Source organism: Sorex araneus, chromosome 3 (genome assembly GCF_027595985.1).
Source record: "Sorex araneus isolate mSorAra2 chromosome 3, mSorAra2.pri, whole genome shotgun sequence".
NCBI classification, from domain to species: Eukaryota; Metazoa; Chordata; class Mammalia; order Eulipotyphla; family Soricidae; genus Sorex; species Sorex araneus.
In genome coordinates, this window is record NC_073304.1 from 40,720,010 (window position 1) to 40,733,421 (window position 13,412).

The 13,412-nt window shown below is 38.5% G+C and overlaps 1 protein-coding gene across 3 annotated transcripts in view; it reads right to left on the bottom strand.

The window, feature by feature from the left end:
- Positions 1 to 13,412, bottom strand: part of DAAM1 (dishevelled associated activator of morphogenesis 1) — a 184,233-nt gene that overhangs the window by 135,081 nt on the left and 35,740 nt on the right. Inside the window, exon 1 of one of the 3 annotated variants that reach the window (XM_055131679.1) lies at positions 1,418 to 1,508. The exons of the other annotated variants lie outside the window; for them this stretch is intronic. The gene's annotated coding sequence lies outside the window, so the exon portion shown is untranslated. Of the gene's footprint in view, positions 1 to 1,417; positions 1,509 to 13,412 lie in introns of those variants that run through there. 3 annotated transcript variants of the gene reach the window in all.

Genomic DNA, 13,412 nt, shown 5'->3' on the forward strand with positions numbered 1-13,412 from the left:
CAGAACATTAGATATAAGCACCACAAAAGGTATTAAGCAATCTAAGTGTTCAAGCCACAGGCAATTACAGCAACTTTAGAATTTTTTTTAAAGATGAAATATGAATGGGGTACAAAGGCCAGCTGCTGTCCCTGTGGAGACAGATCCCAGAAAACTACATTTGGGCCTATGACAGTCTCTACGTATGGACAGGGCTGCCTGTCTTCTCTGAACTAACTTTCTCATAATCAGAAGGCCATAAAGATATCTCCTAAACTACGATGAAAGATATCCAAAACATTCATCTTACAAGGACCTGTACTAGCTTAAGAAAATGAATTATTTTTCTCTAAATACCCTTTGTATCTATTGATGGAGAGATGTCAATGTAAAGAATATTGGGGGTGTGGGGCGGGAGAGACAGCACAGTAGATTAGGTGCTTGCCTTGGATGTGGTACCACATATGGTCTTTCAAGCCCCAATAAAAATGATCCCTAAGCCCAACCCCGAACACCCCAGTCCAAAAGAAAAAGATCCTATCCATCAAAATTGTCAATTATATTCTCAGGAGTTATTCGAAACAAACTGTCTAGTGTTGAGGGAGAAGCAAGTTATTACTATTTGATTCAGAAACATATTAACAGCTTTGAAGAGACTTATGGGATTCATGAGTGTTGGTACTATTTTCAATAAAACTGGAGTTTCGGGGACGGGGATGTGCGCAGAGAGATAGTACAGTGGTGCTGGTCTTGCACATAAACGGCCAACCAGGGTTTGATTCCTCCGTCCCTCTCGGAGAGCCTGCCAAGCTACCCAGAGTGTCCTGCCCACACAGCAGAGCCTGGCAAGCTACCTGTGGCGTATTCAATATGCCAAAAACAGTAACAAGTCTCACAATGGAGACATTACTGGTGCCCGCTTGAGCAAATCAATGAACAATGGGATGACAGTGCTACAGTGCAGTGCTAGGAAAAACGTGAATGATCACATTTATTTTATAGATACAGAAGCCAAGAAATACTGAATGACTTCCTCGAGATTATATACTAATGTGAATATCTAGCAATAAAATAAAATTCAAAATTGGTTCTAAATAGATTCTTGGTAACTGAGAAACCTATTAAAACAATACATGAATGTACTTTTTAGTCACAATCTTAAAAAATCAATAGTAGTTATTAAAAAACCTATAAACATTTTTTAATGCCATTTCAAATGCTGCTAGGAATTTTACCAAAAATTTTACCATCTCATTCGACTTGCTCAATTGAACGAACTCATTTTAATTGAATTTTCTTTGACCATTTTTGTTAAAGAAAAAAAGAAACTCAACTCAAGAGGCAAACTAAACAGCATACCATTTATGTATCTGTGATCGTTCAAAGAAAGAGCTAGCTTAGAGGAGCCCGAGAGATAGTACAGCAGCAGAACACTTACCTTGCACGCAGCAAAACCCAGTTTGATCTCTGGCACCTCAACGGCCCCTGAGCACCACCAGGAGTGATCCCTGAGTGCAGAGCCAAGAATAAATAAGCCCTGAGCACCACTGGGTGTGGCCCAAAAAACAAAACAAAAAAAAAAAAAAGAGAGAGAGCTAATTCAGAGACTCTTCCCACTGACCAGCTGGTTCCTGCTTCTGGGAGCAATATGGGAAGAAGAAACAAAGTCCAGGAACTACCAGTTTTCTTGGCTCCTAGCAAATCTGGACATGTGGTAGTGTCTTACTAGAGACATCTTACTATATACAATAGGGCCTGCATCAATTCTGGTGCAAAACATTTTATAAATTCAAGCAACAACACATAGGTAGCTTTTAGTTATTCATCCTTCAGAAACATAAAGTATTCCATTATTTAACATCATTCCACTCCCTAAATTTACTTCATTTGCCTAAACTAAGTCCTATGTTGGATTTGCTTGGCTAGGGACAGTCAAAATAAACTTAATACTTCTGGTATTTCTACTGCAATGCCAGAGAAGTACTTATTTTTTCTTTTACAACAGAAATACCAATACATATTCTACCACCCGTGAAATCTCTCTTTGGGAATGGTTTTGTTATGCTACAAGCAAATTTTCCTTACATATTCTTTTTAGGAGAATAGATGTTCACATTCTCCTAGTTGCAAACCAAGTGAACTGAGCCTGCAATTATGACAGCTCCTTTTCACATCCTATATCTTTTCACATATATTCCAGAATGGCTAGTTAGATGGATGTAACACTAGGGATGAGTCAACTACAGCCCATGGGACAAATGCAGTACAACTCACCTTAAAAACACATTTTTCAAAATAATTTGTTTTGGGGCTATACCTGCTGTGTTCAGAGCTTACCCCTGGTGGTGCTTGGGGGACCATATTTGTTTCTATGAATAGAACCAGTACGAAGCAAGTGCCTTAATTTACATACCCTCTCACCTGGCCCTCTTAATAATCTTTTATTATGTCACAGCCATTCTTATGTTTATATTGAGGCTTTCTGAGCAATTGCCACAAAGATGTTTTGGCTCTCCAAATCTACAATTTTTACTGTGTAGCACCTCATAGAAAGTCTGCTGACCCCTACTCTACATTAAGTACATGAAGAAAGGAGCTGGAGAGATAACAGGAGATATGGTGCTTGCCTTACACATTGATGACCAAGGTTTGGTCCTCAGAACCCCATATCCAATGGTACTATTAAGAATGATTCCTGATTCAATCAGGATTACGCCCTGAGCACCACTAGATGTGGCCCACAAATTAAAAAGTACTTGAAACAACAACAAAAAAGCTGTAGGATGTTTTCACAACTACATACATGAGAAATAAATCAACCCATTCTTTAAAAATCACATACGAATATTTTTTTTGGGGGGAAGAGGGTTCTTGAATCCCTGGAGACCAAAAAGACAAGGACTCATCTTCATGGAAGTCACAATCTAGTCAAGAGGAGATAAACATAACTCGTCTTATTTCTGAGGTAAAATGGGATATTTAGCGAGTATGATTAAGGATTCTAAAGGAGTAATGATTTTCTAAGATGCAAAGTCATGAGTTTGACAACTAGGAAGATACCATTGTAATTAATAATTAAATGATAAGAAGTCAGCCATACAAAAAATCTAAAGAAAAAAGAGCAGTAAAGGCTTGGGTGGAAGAAATGCTAGACCTCCTCCAGAAATACAAAGGTAACTTTGCACCTAAAGCATAGTGAACAAGAGGAAGAGACGTGAGGCAAAACCAAGGCTCAAGCAAGGACCAGACAGTGTGTCAGCAGAATCATAATTCTACCAATTTTCCATATTTTGATGCTTAGCTGTTGAAAACTATTACTTCACCAAAAACAAAAACCTAACTTCTTCTTTTTGATCTGCTAAAAATCACATAAAGCTTCTCATATCTAACAGCTTAAGAAACTATTAGTGGTGGTTTCTGGTAAGAAAGTTAATTATACTACCACCAACATCTCTCCAATAAAAAACAAAACAACTTGAGTGTTCTCCATCTTTAAAGTGACCTTTTCACATGAGATCTTTTTTAAAAAATAAGAATTTCTTGTTAATAAAACACATTTTCATAAGTCTGCTAGGTTACTCAATTAAATGAAATGTCCCCTTACCTCTCTATGCCAGCTGTCTGATGTCCTGATAATTTTCAAAGCAGTTGGCTAGCTGCACAAAACACAGTACTCTCCAGTTGATTAGAAAGATGTATTAGAGGGCTGGATCGATAGCACAGGGGGGTAGGGCATTTGCCTTGCACACAGCCTATCTGGGTTGGATTCCCAGCATTCCATATAGTCCCTCAGCACCTCCAGGAGTAATTCCTGAGTCCATGAGCCAGGAGTAACCCCTGTGCATTGCCGGGTGTGACCCAAAATGCCCAAGAAAAAGAAAAAAAAGATGTATCAAATGGCTTGCTATACCATCTCCCAGTTAAGAAGATGACATATTTAAACTAGGAAAATTTCAATGTATTAGTGGACTGGAGCGATAGCACAGAGGGTAGGGTGTCTGCCTTGTACGTGGCCGACCTGGGTTCAATTCCTCTGTCCCTCTCGGAGAGCCTGGCAAGCTACTAAGAGTATCCTGCCCGCATGGCAGAGCCTGGCAAGCTACCCGTGGCATATTCGATATGCCAAAACAGTAACAAGTCTCACAGTGGAGACGAGGGTACTGGTGCCCACTCGAGCAAACTGATGAACAACAGGATGACAGTGCTACACTACTAATGAATAGTCACCAAATTAGTGTCCTTTCTCAATTCATTTTCCCTTACAATTTTTAAGATGATTACTAAGTTTACAAAGATAGTTTCTCATTTTTTTAAGATCCAAGAAGAAAGGAGGTCAAAGGCACTCAGAAAAGAGGTTATTGATACATTCTGTTAGTATGGGAAAATGCAATAGTTCAGAGATATACAAAATTATGATAAATTGTTTCACTAAGACTTGACAATACACAGATCTGCAGAACAGCCTTTACTGCAGTGCAGTGAATACTGAGGATGGCTATGGATGTTATTTACCAGCCTTGAACAAATATAGAAGAAGAATGTTGAGAAAGTATGAAGAAGTACAAATATTCAAACACCAGCACTGTTGGAAAAAATTCAGTGCACAAACTGCTAAAAAAAAAATTACTTATACTCGTTTCCTCCCCTAAGTGATAGGAATAACATACTGCTAACCCTCAGAACTAATGGACAGTAAATGTTCAATTAGTAATATATCTACCGAATGTGCTCATCATTCAGCCTGCTTTCCCTCAGGGAAAACATCATTACATCCGAAGTATGTACTATTTTGCCTACAACTTTACCATTAATTAGAAACACAGGGCTCAGGGCATTCAATGACTTGACTTAGTAAGTAAATGGCAGGATTCAGACTCAAAGTTCACTGACTCCAAAGTCTATACTCCTTTACCTAGGTTGCATACTGCTGGTACAATAGCACACTTTCTTTGACCTATTCAGTGCTGGCAGTAACTGCTGATGTTATAAAGCACTTGTCATATGCCAAACACTGAAATCTAGTAGATTGTCTCATCAATACTAACCACTAGTCTAGATGTGATTTTTACTTCTGACATTATTTCATAGAAAGGTTCTGAGGCTCAGAAGATTAATAATATTGCCAAAGGATACCCTGCCAATAAATGGTACAGCTGAGATTTGAACCCGGCTATCTGGCTCAGGATCCAAACTCTTTAATCACTAGATCAGCCACCTTAAAAGATAATGTGTTCTGAAGTGTAATTGTATTAGTTACCAAGTAACTGAATATTCTGGCCAATTAAAGACTTTCAATCCCAAGAAGCAATATTTTGATACAGATTGTGATGGTTTTACCACTCAGTTCTTTCTCTAATACCAAGGTTACGAGTCAATGATCATTTTTCATCATAATTATTCATAAACTTATTTCCTAGAAAAAATTAGGAAGAAATTAAGATAATTATTAGTCTTGCATTTCTATCAAAAGTAAGAAAGAAACAAGACAGTGTGCCACATGTCCTCTGCCCCCCAAACAGAAACAAGTTGGAAAGAATATTCCTATACATAATTTGCAAAACAGATGATAGCTTGCCTTCTGAAACATAGTTGCATTACTGACCTTAAGAAAACTCTGATCTGACAAACTGATCAAATTTAACTTCAATCAGTCTTAACATCTCTGTTATTGAAAGCAGCAAAATATGTAGGGAGGAGAGTACTGTTAGGTTTGACAATGGGATGACAGAAGTTTCAGAAGTTTCACATGCCACAGAAAACTGTGCCAAAGTCATATGATTTAGAAGTCTTGATTAGCTTAATTAATATGTTCTAATTTTTAAGTGTTTAATAGCCTGCATACAAAGAAACACAAGCCCTCGGAGAAGTATCATGCTACCAATTGAGACACTAACTCCTCCCTATATAAGGGAGATTGCAATTTGTGAAAAAGACTTCTAAGCTCTCACTATCCATATCCAAGCATCAACACAACCACCATCCTGCTCAGTCGCAATCCTTACTTCCAGTTAGTCTGTTTAAGTTATACCAGTAAGCCCTCTATTTCCACTTCTAGCCTGACAGAACTAGAAGTATAACAATCATATTTTAGAACTCATTTGCAAGGAAGTAGTAAGAGGTCCAGACACCTTCTGATTCACAGAGAAATAGTGAGGTTTTGCATGTGATTTACCTCACCTACATCACAACTGAAATTTCATTTGCAAAGGAAGTTCATGCTAAGCCTTAATTTAAGCCTTAAACCAATAAATTGGCAATGCAAATTTTGCCAGTATGACTGTTTTCATTAACTCAAACATTCTACTATTAAAATTGGGGGTGGGAGGTTTGCATTCTTGGCATTCAATCCAGGGAACTATTTATAGGAAAGTAGCCATGGCCACCCATCAGGATGGAAAATACCAGGCAGAAGCATGGGCTTCACTGAAGGACTCCAAAAGGTTACTGAGAACAGGCGCTGACCCACACCATAAGGCTGGATTTCAACCAAGAAGCTTATCAAGCAAATTTTATATCGCCTATATATCCTCATTAGAACTAAAAGCCATACTATTAACCAAAAGTGGAGAAATATTTCTATTATATTTACTTTCAAACCAATTTTGATGCCCTCTCAGAACCACATGAAGTTTCTAAATCAAATCCACAAAAGTAAAAAACTCATGATACAATGGCATTAGGAAGGTTGCTAAACATGAAAGAAAACAAGTGCATTCTCACTTCAATGAAAGCTAAGAGTACTTGGTAAACACACTGAATCAATAACTTCCAAAACTGACCTTTCAGATTTAGTGAGATGGCATACATCAAGCAAATTCTGAGAGGTCTTCTACATCAGTCACTGAATCCTTAGTTTCAGTACTTCTGGCTAATCAGAGCTACAAATATTCATAATCAAATCCCTCTCTTAAAAAATTGGTAAAATGTCTGTGACATTTTCTATATGCAACCTAAGTTTAAAAACCAACGGAATCCTAATAGAACTTGGACTGGGGTGGTGGGGAGATGAGAGCAGACATTCTAGCAATGAGCTGCCACTAATAACAAGGAAAACTGAATTACTTGAGACCAAAGGTAAGTCTAAAACAAAGTAACCTTTGATCTAAAACCTTGGGCTTGGGGGAGGGCAGAGAGGAAAGATCAGCAAGATCAGCAAGGAAGACACAGGATTTATTCAGATTACAGACTGCCATGTGCACTGAGTGTGCGTCTCCAGGTGGCTCTGGGTTAGGAGAATAAGGAAAAGCCATCAAGCACAGTACACATAAACATGACCCTGGCCCTAGGGGGAAAATTCTGAGTAATGAAGCCCAAATATAGGCGTACACTCTAAAAATAACCCTTCTGCTTCTACAGAGGTATTTTCCTTTTAGTTTTTGTTGGAAAAGTATGTATGAGGGAAGACAAAACAGTTTGAGTTAAGTGACTTTCCAGATAGCATCAAAGTTAAGTGATGACCTGAACCATTTTTTAACCAATAGTAAAAATATAATTTCCCCTTCCTTTAGCCCTTGTAAGTGGTGGGTGGGAGGGGGGTTGGGGTGGGGCAATGCTGAGCTAGAATGCTATTTCTAAAATCTATGAGAAGCTGATATTATCTCTAGGTAAAATATCTTATTATCTAACTTATGTCATGGGAAACCATTAGATCCTTGAAACTGTGTCAATGAGAACCACTCAGATTATTATTTTTTCCCTAAAAAAAAAAAGATGACAGCTGTTGACACTGGTTATATTTTCATGCCACAAATTCAAAAGATTTCATCATCACCAGTTAGGGCACATCCTCCTGTCCCCATAAGATTAAAAAAAATTTTTAAGTGTTCAGAAAAAAATAACTTGTGGATCAAAGTGTTGTAATTCTAGAATTTCTTTTAAAAACATTATTTAAGGTATCTACTACCTTTGTGCTATCTCCAACTGAGGAAACCACAATCCACAATGGCAGATTTTTTTTTAAGTTGTCTTTCCCTTATACATCTTATGTATCTACTAGGGTAATCCAAAAGGAAAAAAAAAAATGGAAGGAAAATATGGCATGTTTATTAGTCACAGCAACAGTCCTGCCCCAACGGGACCCTCTCAGTACAGATATAGATACAGATAGTTTGATAATGGTGAGGCTTAAGAAATCACTGGTCTCAGTGAGATAGCCTGCTTCCCACAGTCCTGACCTTTCCAGCAAGGAGCACCACGCCCATCTGCAAGTCTTGGGTGTGCATATGGGTGCTGGCAGTGATACTGTCACAGTAAACAGGATCCCTTCCTGTCTTCCTCAACAAGAGTCAAGAATAAATTCTTCCTCTAAAATGTCAACAGTTCCTCCTAGTCATATTTATTGGCTTCAGGTCATGTCTGGCAAGCTGAAAAAAAAAGTGGCACAAGTATGAGTTACTGGTAAAATAGCTACAGAAATCTTCCTTTTTCTGCACATTTTATGCAGCACAGACAATAACTACAGAAATGTTCGGTGTTGGAACAAATTAAACTGGCAGATTAAACTGGCAAATCAAAGGTCTAATATCTGACCATCCCAAATGAGTCTTTCAAGACCTTCAATTAAGGATTAGGAGGACAAAATGTAGGTGGTCTCTAACGGACAATGAGACACTTTTCCTCCTCTATGCTAAAAGCCTACTTTCAGGAGTGAGGGACAGAGGGAAGGAAATGAAAGGCACGCCACACCTTTCCTGCTTACATGAAACCCAGTTCTATACAGTGGCTCACTTTCTGAAAGCACCAACAGTATTTGCAAAGGAGTTTGTATAAAGAACCAGGGGCTAATATTAGAACGGACAAGAAATACTTTAACAGTACATCCTATAATCGTTCCTTTGACTCTCATTTTATGGAAAAACAGTATTTTTACTCAAAGCTGAGGTTAGTTGTTTTACTGTGAATTGGAAAGAGTTAAACTGGACTGTGAGTTCATCTGACAGTGTTCTGTGTGACACGTAAACCTACCACCAACATCCAAAAGGGGGAGGGGGAAGGAAGACAAGTAGAAAGGAGTATTATTGTGTATCATACACAGTAAGAATGACAGCTTCTATTGCCATGCTCAGTTACATAGGAAGCAGGAGGAGAATCTGGCAGAAGAAACAAAGCCAGAGATACAGAAAAGCAGCAAGCATGACCTTATGGCCTACTCTGGCAGTGTCAACCTATGTAGCCACATAGTGCGATTTACACAACACAGAAATGTTATTCAACCTAAGTGCATATTTCCAGGTCTAGGGAAAGGATGCTTGCATTTTCTTTTTTTCAATTTTTTTCCCCTCAACTTTACTTTATTTATTTTTGGATGCTTACATTTTATTTTGGACTGGAGTGATAGCACAGCGGGCAGGGCGTTTGCCTTTGCACATGGCCTACCTGGGTTCAATTCCTCCATCCCTCTTGGAGAGCCCGGCAAGCTACTGAGAGTATCCCGCCCACGTGGCAGAGCCTGGCAGGATACCTGTGGCATATTCAATATGCCAAAAACAGTAACAACAAGTCTCACAATGGAGATATTACTGGTGCCCGTTCAAGCAAATCGATGAACAATGGTGAACAGTGCTACATTTTATTTTAGGACAGATGCCTCCCAATCCAATAGCAATTCTTCCCTATTTTATCTTTCATAACTTCTATTTTACTTTTCTTAGTAAATGGAAAAGTGAAGTTCTAACAAATTCTGAGAGCTAACATGCGTGGAGGCATGTTCAGCCTGCCTCTCTAATTTCAAAGATCTGAGAATCAAACAAATAAATACTACCGTTGATTTTGTCTGCTAGAAAACTGATTTTTCAGGGATGATCCTCTTTAATCCTTACACTATGGGTGTCATTACCTTCGGCCCTCTCAATCCTGCTCCCAAACCGTGGCAGTGCAGTAAAGACCTAAAATACAATCCAAGTCAACTTTCTTCCTTGAATCCTAAATCCCCGGGTCACCTATGCTTCTGTCCAGATAAAATGGGTAGCCTACATCGCCCTGGTAACTGAAAAGATGGAGAGGCCACTTAAGTTAGTTTCTCTTACTTACAACAAAATCATGTCAGCTATTAGAAAAAGTATTAGCTCGTGTATGTATCAGCTAAAACAAAAAGAAAAAATAATTCCTTTGTTGTTCCTAGGTGCTTCCCCTGCTCCTACTGAGGTTAAAAACAAAACAAAATAAAACAAAAAACACCCAGCTAGCGCAGAGAAAGCACATCAATGTAGACATCACAAAATACTTTACACACAAAGTAGATAGCAGCTCTAAACCCTACTACAAAGTTAAATTAAATGTTCCTGGAGTCACTCTGCCAAAGGGACTATAGTAAAGAAAATGTCCACGATGCCATTCTCAAACTATTTGAAAATAATAAAGATATCAAGTTAACCACTAAGTGTAAAAATATTGTCATCAGAGACCTAAAATACAGTTTGAACATACTTTCCATTAGATTTATTGCTGTTGTTTTCAAAGTAATAATGCTTGAGTTTCTTGACACCTGAGTAAGAGTTTGTCTTTGCTCAAATGCTTAAAAGCATGAACTGAGGGGCTGGAGCGATAGCACAGCGGGTAGGGCATTTGCCTTGCACGTGGCCGACCCGGGTTCGAATCCCAGCATCCCATATGGTCCCCTGAGCACCGCCAGGGGTAATTCCTGAGTGAAGAGCCAAGAGTAACCCCTGTGCATCGCCAGGTGTGACCCAAAAACAAACAAACAAAAAGCATGAACTGAACACAAGACAATACTTTTCATTGTGTTTCAGATATGAACAATGGACGTCATTCTGAAAAACTTGTGCTTTCAATAAAAATAGCTATAACCACAGTTGCCAGTTTTGTCAAAAAAAAACAATAAATGGCTATCACCCAGACAAGTTAATGTATGCATTCAGAGTAAGTGTTGGAACACAAGTAAGAATGAATAAAGACATGCTGAGATGCAGAATCACAGTCCCTGAGGCAAAGGAGTGGGCACCCAAAGAATACTAGAAAAGCAGGCTCCTGGGAGCTTGAAGCCAGAGTCAGTAAAGGCAGACTGAATTAGAGCACATGACTGGCAAGTTCTTGTTCAAACCAAGTTCTACATGTTACATGTCTAAACATATGAAATACTGGCACTGTGTTAATCCTTGAATAGATCTAGAGGTCCAAATCTAGAGAACAGAAATTCCAATTTTCTAGACTTGTAACCTAAGTTTTACTCCTGGGAGAAAGGGCATTTATAGAAGCCTACATAAAAATTTACTGCAGACTTTAAAAAAATAGTGTCAGATTATAAGCAGGTGTGAACTATAGCAAATATATATATATATATGTAAATGGTCTTTCATGAAAGAGAAAATGCAAAATATGCTTCTTAAATTGCTATACAAAAATAAACCGAGTTTTTGCTTATCCCTGATGGAAGCAGAAGATTCAGGACACTAACCACAGCATGCCAAATGGCCTCCCAAAGGGGTTATGTCAACTGTTTAATTGCTATACAGTAAGTTTTTCCAGTCCTTAGGTAAAATTATTTTTAAAACCTCACCTACAAGGTTTCTGAAGATAGGCTGCTGGTGGTGGTGGTGGTGGTATTAAATTCATCTTTAACAACATATATATGGCCTAAGTTTGGACAGGAACTTAGACAATTTTAATGAAGACATCATCACCACCAAAATCTAGAATCAAAGAAAAACCAGATGTGTGTGTGTGTCTATGTGTGTCTGTGTGTGTCAAAGTAAACCATTGAGGATTACTTCACTATATCACTGTCATCCTGCTGTTGCTCATCGATTTGCTGGAGTGGGCACCAGTAATGTCTTCATTGTGAAACTTGTTGTTACTGTTTTTGGCATATCAAATACACCACGGGCAGCTTACCAGTCTCTGCCATGCGGATGAGATACTCTCGGTGGCTTGCTGGGCTCTCAGAGAGGAATGAAGGAATCAAACCCGGGTTGGCCATGTGCAAGGCAAAAACCCTACCTGCTTTGCTATCGCTCCAGAGAATTACTTAAGTTAGTAGAAATGAAAGAATGCTTAGACTCACAATAGAAATGATATCTGCACCTCTATGTTCATTGCAGCACTGTTCATAATAGCCAGAATCTGGAAATAACCCAAGTGCCCGATAACAGATGACTGGTTAAAGAAAGTTTGGTACGTCTACACAATGAGATACTATGCAGCTATTAGTAAAGATGAAGTCATGAAATTTGCTTATAAATGGATGGTCATGGAGACTATCATGTTAAGTGAAATGAGTCAGAAAGAGAGGGACAGACATAGAATGACTTCACTCACTTGTGGAATATAAGACAACATGAGACTGATACCCAAGGACAGTGACACAAGGGCCAGGAATATTGCTCCATAGTTGGAAGTCTGTCTCATGAGCTGGGGGAGAGGACAGCTAGAATAGAAAAAGGGTCACTAAGTCGATGATGGGTGGAGGAATCGTTTGGGATGGGAGATGAGTGGCAAAAGTAGATAAAGGACCAAATGTGATAGACTCTCAGTATCTATATTGCAAACCATAATGCCCAAAAGTAGAGAGAGAGTATGGGGAAAATTGTCTGCCATAGAGGCAGGGGGAGGGTTGGGAAGAGGGGAGGGAAATTGGGGACATTGGTGTGGAAAATATGCACTGGTGGAGGGATGTGTGTTTGATCATTATATGACTGAAACTCAAACATGAAAATTTTGTAACTGCATCTCACGGTGATTCAATTAAAAAAATGCTTAGATTGACTAAGAAAGGTCTTATTGTCACTACTCTGTCCACTTACTGAAAATTCCTAGAACAATAATACGCTATCTATATTCACCTGTATGGAGACTTTATTCTTGGATATCAAACAAAAGAATTAATAAGTTGATAGTAATATGGATATTTTGGGGAAAAAGGATATTTATAAGTACTGCTTATAAATAAATAACCTGTAAATTCAAATTTAAATACTGATAAAGATAATTAACATATATCCAGTCTTTAAAAAAATTTCCAAAAATAACTCATGAAGCATACATTTAAACCAAAGTAAAATCTAATGCACCCCTTCTGGAAAAAAAAAACCAAAAGTGGGTGTTGTATCAGGGATCCAACGCAGGGCCTCAACATGTAAGGCAACTGCTCCACTGCTAAAACTCTATCTAGCCCCAGCCAGATACCAGTAAAATTTTAATTTACCCTCATTTCACTCTCGCAAATTGATTTAGAAGCATTGATTCTAATAGAAAGGAATGATACATAATAACATACTTACATAGTTTCATGCTATTGTATTTGACTGTTAGTAAGTCTAATACAGCACAATTATAGTCTCTGAAAACAAAACCAAGCAAGGAAACAGTTCCATGAAAAACATGGAACAGGGATAGTATCACTGTTTCACTGTCGCTGTCATCCCGTTGCTCATCAATTTGCTTGAGCGGGCACCAGTAACGTCTCCATTGTGAGACTT